Genomic DNA, 10,313 nt, shown 5'->3' on the forward strand with positions numbered 1-10,313 from the left:
TCCTGTTTTTCATTGCAAGTATTCTTCAGTTAAGAGTTTTATGTTAATCAACCCACATTGCGCACACCTGAGGAAACACTGTACTGTTGTGGCAGTGAAAGTGTTGTTGCATCAGTGTGTGCTTGTTGTGCTTATTTTTATTTCAGGCTTCTTAATGCAGAATAATGAGAAGAAATCGTACAAATGTCTTTGAAGCATTTCTAACTCCTCTAAAGGCATGAGGAATTTGCACCATAGCAATTCAAGAAACGAGGCAAAATATAACTTGCGCCAGTATCTGTTTAGGTGCTGTGTAAATAACAGTGTGTGATCAAATACAATAATACTGATTTGAGTAACTGATACACTCATACACTTCCTGAACTGTGGCTGTTTGGATTCATTCTTCTTATTTATTTAAAACACCGTTTCCGGCTGCTAATCCTACAGTTTCCTCTGCTGCAGCCCTAACCCACCCTTCCTTATAAAGCATAATGTAGGACTCAGTGCTATGAGATGAACTTTATCCAAAATAATTTGAATTGATATGCATATTGAATTAATAGATACTTAGATACTAGACAAAAACTGAGAATTGAAAAGTAACTTTGTTTCATAATGCAGAAAACGGTTTAAACTGTAAATTACCGTAATGCTAACAGACAATTTTACATCCAGTCTGATTTGTTCGATGAACATTACTGAAACAAATTAGTAATTAGTTATCAATCCTTCAGTTACCTGGTAGATAAAGCTGTTTGACAATGCCATAGTTAGTCAGTGTAATTTGTGAAATGTCAAACTATGTAGACAAATGTGGATGGTGTGCAGAGGGAAAGTTAAACAATCATCAGTCCTAATGAGTGAGGAAGTATAAAGTAAAGAAGGAAGGAAGCCATTTCTGTCAGAGTTGAGAGGGAACATGTGGAGTGTGAGAATTCTGTCTGATAAAAGCTTTTTGACGTCATCTCAGTGAAAAAGTGATGGCCGAGCGGATAATGTCCAAAGCTTCAGCACAGGCTTAGTGAGAGGGAAATGGGGAAAACTTTGTTGAGGCTAACACTGTGATGTTTAGAACTTTGATACCAATCAAACCACAGGCACTGTGTGTCACTAAAAACATCTCACTACTGTTTTCCAGCCTCACATGCAATTCCATAAACTCAATAAACAGTTCTTCCATTTGGATTTCAGCTCTGCTTCATCACCAAAGGAATGACTGAATCTGCTTCCATTCATTTCATTCTAAACTCAGCTTGATTTATTTGGCCATTCCACAGAGCTGAGACAGCAGCAGTCTGGCTCCGTGCAGTAATGTGACATTCCTGCAGCGTAAGCGATATCAGCATCAGGAACATGGAGGCTGCGGAGCTCTCCAACAGAATCCTTTTGGAGTCTACAGTGGAAAACAATCTAATCAAATAGTCTAATTGTGGCCTGAGAAACAGATAAGGAGCTGCGGTGGCTCCTCAAACAGGTAGCAGCTGTACATTCCGTAAGATGCAGATGCTCTACAATTCAATATCACTGTACTGTACTGTACTGTACTGTACTGTACTGTACTGTACTGTACTGTACTGTACTACAGGGTAGCAATCAATGGAAAGATACCACATTTCAGGGTCAGCTGTTAACATATTGTATCCATCTAAACGTATAAATTAATGTACAATAGCTTTCAGAGGCTTTTTGACATGTGGAACCGCTTTGTGGAGGGTCTATCCAAAGGCTTATGGACTCCAGTTTAACCTATATATCATGCCAGTGCGAGCAAAGCTACGGTCAATGAGGATGACAAGATACCAAAGGTTACCACCTCCTATTTGAGAAAATAAAGTTAGACGCAATAATGCTATCATCACGAGACGGATGTTTAGTGAAATGATGTAGGAATATACAGTATAACATTGTCATGGGGCAGAAGTTTGTCTCTGAGAAAACAATATCACATAAATCACTCACCACACTTGAAGATCAGTCATAGGCAGAGCACCAAAATGCAAAATCTGCATAGAAGCAGCATTAAGATTCTTGAAATAAAATGATGCATAATAGAGACCATCTTCAGGGGAGCGGGAAGAGGTATCAGGCATATCTCAATACATTTGTTAATGTGCTTCTGCCAACAGCCACACTGAATTTCTCACTGAGAGGTCCAAGACAATCTGCAGACTCAAACAACAAAGGTAACTTCAAAGCTATTTTGGTAGAGATACTGTTGCCAAAGACAATCCTCTGATAAAGAAAATGGATGCATATGCAAAGTACACTAGCAGTGGGATCCAGAGTGAGATACTGGAATGCTTTGCAGAGATGGCACGGACGGAAATCACCATTACGTCACCTGCTCACAGCAAAACAGCTTTTACAATTATTTTTCCAAAATAACAATATATCTCATGAATTGTGTTGATGTGCTATTGTTGTAATGACAGTTTCCATCATCTTAGATAAACGGATGACTCATGCTGTTTAGTTATTCCACTGGTAAAACTGGATATATAGGAATTATAAAGCATATTTATCCAGCTAGTGCACAATTAAACTAGGGCTTCCTCAATGTCTGAACATGGATGAAGTTGCTCAGGTGGTCCTACAGTATATAGCAGAGGTGTCACACAAGTGCAAGTCACATGCAACTTGAGTCTCAAGCAAGTCCCAAGTTACTGTGGTGAGAATCAAGCAAGTCAAGTCAATTCATTGCTCAGGTCAAGCAAGTCAAGTAAAGTCATACAAAATACTCATTGATCTACCATATCTCTGCCACATCTCCACATTTAAATCATTTTTTAACATTAACAAAAACTGTTGCACCTTAAAAATCTTACTGATATTGGAAATTTGACTGACATTTTGTGGCATTCAATAACAATCCTAAAAAAAGGAACAACATTAAAGAGAGTGACTGAGAAATTATAATATAGCCCTATAGCTCCAAAGGGCTCTCAAGTGAAAACAGAAGTACAACACAAAACAATGCTCTCAGAGCCTAGTGCTCTGGTTCCCCTTCAGGAGGGTCACACCATTTCTGCTTAGTGAATGAGCAAATGCACACATTTGGAAAACTCAGGCAGCAAAGTGATTGTAACAGAAAAAAGCGATTATAACAGTCGGCACAAAAGTTGGTACCTGAAGCTGGCATCTTCTTTACACCCCTTGAATGCATTATACTAGAGCCTATGCACACAAATGGTAGCTTGAATTTCCAAGGGACAGCCTCTTGAAAAATTGAGTGACACCAGGTGGGCATGCAGATATTGATCCTGCTCCAATTTGACAGATGGACTCTCAGAGGAAACAGAGCAGAGGAAGCACAAGGTTTAGTAGCACGAATAGAAATGTCATCCAACTTCTGATAACCTTGAGACCAAATACTGATAGAAATGAAGACTGGCTACTCTCCTCGAATTTCTGGAAACATTCAATATTCAATATGGACAGGTGTGTTAGACAGTTCAGCAGAAACCATAAAAATCTCATAATTATCACATAAAAGGTAGAAAAGGTAGTATATCAGTGACATAGCTACATACTAAGAAACACTTCTGATCGGGTATGCCAGCAGGCCTTGTGTGGCCTTGTCACTGCTGCAGTTTGTTTGGAACTGCACAAACAAACCATACCAACAGGGGAAATGAACCCTCTGTTGGAGCTACTGGATCAAACACAACAGCTACCCCTGCCTTCTCTCCTCTCCCCTGTCAAGAGTTTGTTCCCAGTGTCCATTCCCATACTGATAAGCAAAAAGACGCTACTCTGGATAGCAACAGTTTTGTTTACTTGTTATTAGTAAGCTTATTTGGGAAGTTCATTGAAATAATTGTATACTTCCTTGACTCTTCGCTTAACACATCTTCACATTACATGCTGTGTGTTTCTCCTTGGCCAAGGATTGATGATTTCTTACTCACCAAAACAAGACAATCTTGAGACTTTCAATTCAATGACCCCATGACCTGAAGTTCTTTTATTTACCTTTGTTGAACGCACTTATTGGAAGTCGCTTTGGATAAAAGCGTCTGCTAAATGATCGTAATGTAATGTTCAAGGACTCCCTTGAACATATCACAGCAAGCGTCATTCTTCCCAATGTAATCCTTAGAGAGATCAGTGTTGCTGTTATTTTTATGGAAATATAAATATATTTAAATTATTTAAATGATTGATATTGCCCCTTGAAGTAACTTCAATGTGGTCAGTTACTTTTTTCTCAGAATCTTGTTGTGTAGATAACTACTTTAATTGATGCGAGTATCTTACCTACAGCTTAAGTAGTAGAGTTTAAAGCGTTTAAATCATGAATGCCAAAGCTGCCAATGACCAATTGGCAGCAGACACTTCTTTTTGTTCCAAAGGTATTAAGTAAGGCAATGAGTAAATTCAGTCCTCACTTAGACACTTGTAATAAAGATAACTCTTATAAGCAGAATAACACCATCTTGCCTTAATAATCGGAGACAAATCCACTAAGTATAATGTGATTTGCTTGACAGTGTGATGAACACATATTCGCTTGCATACTTTTTGTTACAGGGATAGAGACAGATGTTAAAGATCTTAACAGATCCTATTAATTCAACAGTACTAACAAGTCCACCAACTTCCCCCAATTATACAGCTAAATAAGTCAATTAACTGAATTGAAACGGAAGTTAAGTCTTAGGAGCCTGTTTAGTAAGCATTTGAAATTGAACTTTTTACTAAGGGAATGAACTCAGAATTGTCCCTTATCTTAGATATGAATGCAGGTGGATACATGCCCCCAAACAACACCATTTTCAGCAGTGACCCACTGTAAAAAATGTTTTGAAGGATGCTTTTTTTAACTACAGATTTGATGAAAAATCTCCCAAAAGACATTGGAAAATATCTGTCCGTGCATCTGTATCAGAACCAGAGTTGCATGAGATCTTCCATGGATCATGGCCCAAGTTTACAATGAGAACAATAAAATCAGGAACTAAGTGGAGGTAAAAATAGTCTCTTTTCTCTCTCTATCTTAGTTTGTAGTTGCCATGGTGAGTGGTGTAATCTCCTCGCCTCACTGATGGTTTTTATGTACATGGAATAATGCCATGGAGAATTAGTGCCACATACACCACTCCTATTTTCCTTTTCCACAGTTGGCAGCGTGCCCAGACAGTCATCGGTTCACTTGAAGGACAACATACCAAAGCTTACACACAGATTCAGGGAGCGTGTGCACATTTCTATATTTTTGCACAGGTAGAGTGCTTTGACAGAAGCATGAGGGAGGCCATGTACTGTATGTCAAACTGAAGTTATCGTAACACCACCACCTCGCAAAGCATCATCAACTCCCACACAGTCTGGGTGGGATTTTAGATCATTCCTCCCAACAAACCGATTCACTTCATTAACAGTTCTGGGATTTCTGCTACGACACATAAACAAGTCATGTTGGGTTGAGTTCTGGAATCGGACTTGGTCATTCCAAAACACTAATCAAATCGTCCTTCTTTTTAAACCATTCCTTTGTTGATTTGTGTTTTGTGGTGTTGTCTTGTGGCATCAATCAGCCACTATTAATCTTAATTTAACTTTTTTAAGCTCCTCTGAAATAAGCTTTGATGGGATGAAAAGTCACACAAACATAGCAGGGCTCCACTGCAAACCACATCTCCAGTTTCATTCTCAGTCTTTTCACATACATTCACAGAAACTGCATATGTGCTCATGTGTGAATATTAAAAAAACTGGTATGAATTCATTCCCTGCGTGTCTTTGCCCTGTGGCTGCAACAACATTGAACTTGTTACAGTCTGGAATGCCAATAAAATGAGTCCTATCATGATCACACTGAGTTTTAATAGCTTGAGTGAATTTGAACTACAACAGTATGAGAATACTTCATTAATGTGGTAAGTCCATCACACTGCTGATATAGGCAGTTTGACTGACAGCTGCTCAAGTTGTCAATGTTCATACATCATTACTATTTCATTAATGATTTGACCAGGAAAGCCAAGTGGCAAACAAAATGATAAAATCTGTAAATATAATAATATAATATAATATAATAGGGAGACTGTTAAGTCTAGCCAAGAGTCAAAACCAGCAGATCTGTTCAGACAAAATTTCCCCCCAACATTTCTGTGCACAACTCAGAGGAAACCAGCCCAAACGGAGAGAAAAGCAAGCAAAGAGCCAAACTCCCCAAAAAAGGCCATTCCAAAAGAAAACCTGTAGACAGGTGGCATATCCAGATGATCCAGGAGTTTGGTAGGATCCTGAAGAGTCTGGACAAGGTGGTGTACATCACCCAGATGCCACCAAGATAGTAAGTAATCCTATACGTCCCTCCTCAGCTATCCCCAGTGGAACCCCTGATGAAGGCAGCAAAGTGTTTTATTGACCCTAAAATGTCCTTTTGGCACAAACACCTGCAACTGCATCTCCTCTGTGACTAATTCCTTCTACCCACTCCGCATTTACTCCTTCACACAAGTGTAGCGCCACACACATTTGACCATAGTTCCTTTTTGGCATTTAAGAAGATGGCCACCTCTTTACCTGGAACTGTTGTTGAGCCCTTACCCACTCCAGCACAGGCTTACTATTTTTAAATTGTGGGCAATGCCTGTTTGGCAACCAACCAGACAAACTGCATCCTCTTCAGTGGGAAGCTTAACAGTGGAGCTGTGAGGCTGGGGAACCACCTTACAAATCTCTGGTAATATAGACGCCAAGCCCAGGAAGCTCTTCACGTCCTGTGCAGTGTTGGATGTGGGCTAGTCCTTTACTTACAGCACTGTGTCATCCATGGTGCTGACACCAAAACGTCCAATCCCGTGGACCAGGAACTTGAACAAGAACAGGATGCTGCATTTTTGGGGGTGGAGCTTCAGGCCCTGATTTACCATCCTGTCTAGTACTCTACTGAGAGCGCTGAGGGCTGACTGGAAGAAGTCCCCATATACTAAGATGTTATCCAGGTACACAAAGCATTCACGGCGGGGAATGTTGGCCAGCACCCCGTCCATAAGTTGTTAAATTGTGGCGGGTGTGATAGGGAAGGACCTTGCCACAGGCCTCTGCTGCTGATGAAGGCAGCCTTGTCCAAATCTTATCTGCAAAACCCCCACAAATGCCCTCGTCATGGCTGAGTAGATTCAGACATGCTGGGGTATTCCCAGTAAGGGACAGTGCTAGCTGTAAGGCGTTCTTTTCAGGCCATTCCAGGCCATGGCTCAAGCCCCACAATTCCAAAGGAAAACTACCGTAGCTTGCCCACCCCGTGTTTCTTTGCCAGCAAACCCGATTGCCCATAGGTAACCCATTCCAATGACTAACAGCTTTGTTAACGAACCAAATGAACGGAGGTTTACTGATGTAAGCTGTACAACACAACACTGCATTACCCATACTCACGTAGAACTAATACTCATGAACACGAGAAGTTTGCGCAACATTCACCTGTTCATACTGTTCTACCAGTATTGTTACATTATGTGTGTTCTGAAGTTTTAATTTGATAATTCTTTACTCCTTGCTGTTTGTTCCTCAATAGACCAGAAAAATCAATCTGGTCTGCCCATTTTTAAGGCTGTTCCAAAAGCCCCTTTTTTCTGATTGAGGAACAAGGATCAAGGATGCTTGCTGATGGAGAAATAAGCGAGGAGACACATGACTGTGGAAGTCTGTTATCAGAGACCCATGTCCCTTCAGTGGCAATCTGTTTCGTATTGGACTGATCTGCTGCAGATCTGACCGCTGACAAAATCATGTCATGCTCGTGTATAACTAGGACCATTCTCCAGATTTTACATTGTCTGACTCATCATCAGGTTAATACCATGACACTGTATTCAGTTAACATCTGAATGATAAAATTATTGAACTTTTATTTCCATGACCCAGAGTATTGATGTTTAATAAACCTTCCAAAGTACTGCAGCAGCTGTACAATTTACAGTCTGATGACTCATATGTGGATGGTCTTCTTACTATAACTACAGTATAAACAAAAAAACATGTGTGTGTGTGTGTGTGTGTGTGTGTGTGTGTGTCTTTTTTCTCCACTTTTAAACTTGTGAAAAACCTTAAACCTTGGTTCACTAATCTTCAAAGTTTCTATTACCTTTCCATGGAGACAGAGCTGTATCTTCATGTGGATGGACGCATCCCAGCGCCTGAGAACTCTTTCCTTGTCTAGTTTGATCTTTCAGTGAACATGCATTAGTTTCCAGTCCTGTGAGTCGTTCATTGGACATGCTGGCTCTGAGCCACGTTTTGAGTCTTTGCATGGCAGAGAATGATCGTTCACGTGAACATGTTGTCACAGGTGGACAAAGCCTGCGCACTAGAAGACCTGCATAGGATTATCACTGGCCTAGAGAATGCTCACCCTGAGGCAGCTTTTATTGTTGTGAGCTACTACAATAGAGCTATGATGAGGAAAGTTTTGCCCAAATACTACCAGCACAAAAACTTTCCTTTCCGTGGTGATCAGACTCTCGACCATTGCTTCTCCCTATTACGGGACAGCTACAAACCCCTCCCCTGCCTTTGGTAAAGCCGAACACATCTCCATTCTCCTTTTCCCAACCTACAGACAATGCCTGAAACAGGAAGAACCGTTTTTTCAAGCAGGACAACGCTGGAGTGAGGAATCCACCGCCATCTTTCTGGACTGCTTTGAAACTACAGACCGGCAGATGTTCTGTGATGCAGCCGATGGAGACGAATACGTCCCAAAGTGTAACGGGTGGTGTATGGACCCAATTGCAGTACAAAGGACTCAGAATCACTGGTACAGTTCAACGGTTTTCTGACACTCCGGCAGACAGGCAGACAGCACAGAAACACAGTGACAGGCGGTGCTCGTCGAGCGGGCAGGCAGGCAGTCGATGCAGCAAAGGTACCAGGAAGGAGCAGGCAGGCGGGTAGTCAGGAACAGGCGGGCGGTCAGGATACCTGGGACTTCAGGAGGCAGGCAAAGCAGAGGAATCGGGGACAGGCAAGGTCGGTATCGGGAAGACAGGCAGGAGTATGCTGGAAGGTCTCGCATGGCAAAGAACAATCTGGCAAAGGAGTGAGTGTGGAGCTGGTGAATATATGTGCTGGGCTGATTGCATGTGATGAGAAGCAGGTGTGTGCACAGGTGAGTAGAGAAGACTGGCAAGGTGGGTGTGGCTGGCAGGCAGAGTGGGGCGGAGGCAGGATCAAAGGAAAAACACTGAGAGCTGGATGACTGAACTGTGACACAAAGTGCATCGACGATGGATTTCCCCAACCAGAAACCCTGGGTTAATGGTGAAGTCCTAGTAAGCTCTTGGCACGGTCATCTGCCTACAACTCAGGGGACCTGGAGGCCTTGAGGAGGTCCAGGTACGGTATGGTATGAGGCGAGCAATAACACCCCCACAGTGATGCCAGCTGAGGACCAGGATAACTGCACTCTGTCCCTAACCACGGCCGACGTGAGGAGAGCTTTAAAAGAGTAAACCCACGGACGTCTCCAGGGCATTCCAGGCCATGTCGTCAGAGCGTGCGCCGATCAGCTAGGGGGGTATTCAGCTCTATCTGCAACAGATCCACAGACAACGGGATCACCCTGACAGTGCACACTGCCCTCTCCCACCTGGATAAGGTGGACACATACTTGAGGATGCTGAGGATGCTGTTTGTAGTACAGCTCAGAATTCAACACAATTGTGCCTGCCAAGCTAGTCCCCAAGCTCAGGTTCTGGGTCTTAACAACTCCCTTTGCAACTGGATCCTGGACTTCCTGACGGGCAGACCCTAAGTGGTGAGAATGTGTAACTTCACCTCCTCTGAACTCACCCTGAGCACTGGAGCCCCCCAAGGCTGCGTACTCAGCCCCCTGCTAAACAACCTGTTCACACATGACTACACAGTCATGTGTGAACAGGGTGTATAGCACACACCACACACACGAAGCTCCAATGTCATCATAAAATTTGCTGATGACACCACCATCCTGGGTCTCATCCCCAACAACAATGAGACCGCCTACAGAGAGGAGGTCAGCGACCTTGGCAACCTAGTGCCAGGAAAACAACCTCTCTCTCAGCGTCGGCAAAACAAAGGAGATGAAACACGCCCCCATTCACATCAGCAGGGCTGAGGTGGAGAGAGTCTCCCATTTTAAGTTCCTCTGTGTACATATCAGTGACGATCATACCTGGTCTAGACATTCTGCCACGACAGTGAAAACTGCCCAGACACGGCTGTACTTCCTGAGGAGACTCAAGAAGTTTAGCACGTCTACCAACACTCTCACCAACTTCTACAGGTGTACGGTCAAGAGCATTCTCTCTGGCTGCGTTACTGCATGGAATGGGAGCTGC

Source organism: Genypterus blacodes, unplaced genomic scaffold, assembly GCF_046128005.1.
Source record: "Genypterus blacodes isolate CSIRO-AG114 ecotype Tasmania unplaced genomic scaffold, CSIRO-AGI_Gbla_v1 ptg000141l_1, whole genome shotgun sequence".
Lineage (NCBI taxonomy): Eukaryota > Metazoa > Chordata > Actinopteri > Ophidiiformes > Ophidiidae > Genypterus > Genypterus blacodes.